Raw genomic sequence first — 3,215 nt, 5'->3', positions numbered from 1 at the left:
GGCCTGTTTTCCAGTGTAGTCCTGTTTCTCTGACTGTAGCTCTGGGCTCAGCTTCTACTGGGACGTCTGATTAACCGCTTCTTTCCCAGATAGAAAACTTTGATCTGATTGGATGATCTGATAAAAGGACATTTTTACCTACAGATGACTGGTTTGGAATTACAGTTATATAAATCAACTGAACTGAACTGAATCAGACCCTGATATCTACAGACCTACAGACGTTCTCCATCTAAACTAAAACTAAACTTCAGCTCTTTTTTAAGGAAAAATGGGAAAAATATTGCAGTTTGTAAAAGTTGACAGAGACAAATAGAAAAACTGCATATCCAGATTCAGGGGGACAGTTCAGTTTTTATTGGTACAAAGTTTTGGAAGTGTGGCAAAGTATGCAACCGAGGGCCTGGCAGGGTTTGACCCCTGACCCGGGTGAAGGTCAGGCGTGCTGCCCAGTCACCTGAAGGGAAATTCCCCCGGCCATGATGACTCATAGTGACCTCATGGTCACAGCTCTCCCTCTCCTTCCACCAGCGCGTCCTCCTGCTCCACGCAGGCGGCCATAGACGGTTTGCTTCACAGAGATCCCATTTCTGACACCAACCTCGGTCTGGTTTGTCACCATGTTCTTCATAATGATGTCCATCTTTGTGTTGGTCCATCATATAACATCCATTAATGTGTGTGGCTGTGTTTGAAGGTTTTTATAAATTCATAAAGCAGGACCCATTTTCTCACCACTCAGCAGTTTAAATCACTCATCACTGAAACACTTCCCCCTCTTTATTGAGCATGACTCAGTAGAAATTTTAAGGATAAGTTAAGACAGTCGATTTGTCAGGTAACAGCAATAAGCACATATATTATTGTTTCTCCTTCAGTTTATTATTAATCAAATGTGAAGAGAATGAAAGGAATCCAATATGAAGGTGAAATGTATAAACTTGGCCACATGGTGGCAGCATATGGCTGGATTCAGTTGTCATCACCATCATCAAAGACATCTGCTACAGTCCTGCAGGGCAGAGAGGACAGTTTATAGCTTTACACCATTATAAAACACAACATGGATCTTTCTACAATAAAGGGGAAAAAAGCAAATCTTTTCATTCTCAGGTTGCTTTATGTGTTTTTTTCCCCTAAAGATTATTTTCCAATTTGAAATAAGTGAAAATAAAACAATAAAAATCAGATGTTTTGTGTGAAAACATGAAACCAGATAATCGTTCCACCAAATTCACTTTTAGATAGAACCTAGAAATGATAGAAAGGGAGAAGTTTCTCTAAGCGAGACTTACTTATAGATTGATCCAGTAACTTCATCAACAAACCCTCCTGGAGAAAAAATGGGAAACAGAGGAGAGAAATATGAAGATCCAGGATCATCGCTCTGATGAGAAACAGAAGCTGCTTTCTTTATGCTGATCTATTAAAGTCGAACTCCTACAGCGGCAGGCGCTCTGCATAAAGGCCATGTTCAGTCGAATTAATGTTCAGCTTTGATCATTAGTTTGCTATCATCCAAACAGACCCAGATATTTACTAAACCACTGGTGATAATTAGTGAAAGTGTCCTTAAAACAAGACCTACTCTCTGGTTTATCCTTTTTCTTAGTAATTCTACACTCTTTTTTTATCAATTATCTGATGTTGGTTCCTTTCCAGAAAAAAACAAACAAACAGATGAAATAAAACAACCAAAACAAAGAATGTCTCCTGAGAATGGTCCATAAACAGTCTGCTGCAACCTGCCGTTCCACAGCCACCATCATTGTCCCTTAAACTGTGAGAGCCGAACGTTCCGACCAGGAAGCTGAACATTCCTCCCTGTCCGTTCCCAGCCATTACTCCGCTCCACTACAGTATTTCCTTACAACCCTGTCCTCTATCACCACCTTCTAGTAACCTTCAACCTTAACGAAGTTCTTCTCATCCAGAAGATGGTTTCACTTTTCCAAACACGTCATAGACGTTGATTTTTCCATCATAATCCTGACAGTAAACGTCTTTTCACGTCGCTTGGACATAAATGATGTCGTCTTTTCAAATACCTTTTGCTCAGTGGGCAGCAGATCATTATCGGGTAATGCAGTTATAAATATGAAAGGATCTGGTCCTTTTCCCTGTGGTCTGACCTCAGTGTTGCCAGGGGCTGAAATGCCTCCCAGAGCTCTGGTTGACAGTTCAGACTAAGGCCTCCATTATGGCCAAAAAAGAAGACTTTGCCTGAAATGACGGGGTCTGGAGCCGGGTTAGCGGGCCCCTGGTGGGACCCAGTGGGGCCCAACCACAAAGCATATGCTGGATGCTGACTAACAGCAGCTGAGAACCTTTATCTCTGTCTCTCTAGGCATTGTATTTCTGCGAACCTGTGAGGAGTCATCTCCAATGTCCAAACTATGGTTTTTGAACATTCAGATGTTCTTCCTTCATATTACTGCATACAGGTGATGATGTTTAACCCTTTAATGTGATGCTCACCAGGCTTGCAAGCTGTTTCACAGAGAGGACACACATTGCAGAAAGAGCACATCTGTGGAGGAAAACAAGAGTCAGGTGAGTGAAAGGCTGCCACTGCTTCTCTCTTTGTTTAAGAGTTGATCAGTGACGTTTCAAAGCGCCTGAACGTTTGTTTCTAACTGTGGAAGAAAATGATCAGTTGGGTGGAGCAGCCATCCGTTCCATCTCTGCTGTCTTTCATGCCTCTCTGCATCTATCTGGGTTATCGAATCACTTTATGATGATATATGATGATATCTATTTAATTTAGGATTATTTGTGCTTTTATTGTCAGCGTATGTTTAATTAATCCTTAAGTTGTATGAAAGACTAAACATGAATAAGTTGTTCTAATGTTAATTAAAAAATAAGAGTTTTTTTTCTTTTAAATGTAAGAATGATTTCACAATGATCAGAGTGTCTTAAGGAGCTTTAGAAAGAACTGAGGTTAAATGTCACACAGCTTCTCACCTTGCAGTCATCGCAGTGTTCAGACTTGTCTCCTTCCTCACAGGGGCATTTATCACAGCTGTCACAGTGCTGGAACAACAATGAGTGGTCAGCAGGAGAAACAGCGCCTACAGTATTGTAGAGCTGCAGCGCCACACAGCTGCAGCGCTGTAGAGCTGCAGCTGTGTGGCGCTGCAGAGCTGCAGCTCTATAGCGCCACACAGCTGCAGCGCTGTAGAGCTGCAGCTGTGTGGCGCTGCAGAGCTGCA

The 3,215-nt window shown here is 42.0% G+C and overlaps 1 long non-coding RNA gene across 1 annotated transcript; it reads right to left on the bottom strand.

Moving 5' to 3' along the window:
• Window positions 1-863: 863 nt before the first annotated feature.
• Window positions 864-3,066, bottom strand: LOC107081380. The gene is made up of 4 exons (XR_001481066.1): window positions 2,968-3,066; window positions 2,479-2,530; window positions 1,296-1,332; window positions 864-1,012 (listed from the first exon to the last, which is right to left on the bottom strand). It is a non-coding gene; the product is annotated as an uncharacterized LOC107081380 (long non-coding RNA).
• Between the last annotated feature and the right edge of the window lie 149 nt (window positions 3,067-3,215).

Source organism: Cyprinodon variegatus, unplaced genomic scaffold (assembly GCF_000732505.1).
Source record: "Cyprinodon variegatus isolate N-32 unplaced genomic scaffold, C_variegatus-1.0 Scaffold4571, whole genome shotgun sequence".
In the NCBI taxonomy this organism is placed as follows: Eukaryota; Metazoa; Chordata; class Actinopteri; order Cyprinodontiformes; family Cyprinodontidae; genus Cyprinodon; species Cyprinodon variegatus.
This window is presented reverse-complemented; position numbering and strand designations above follow the sequence as displayed.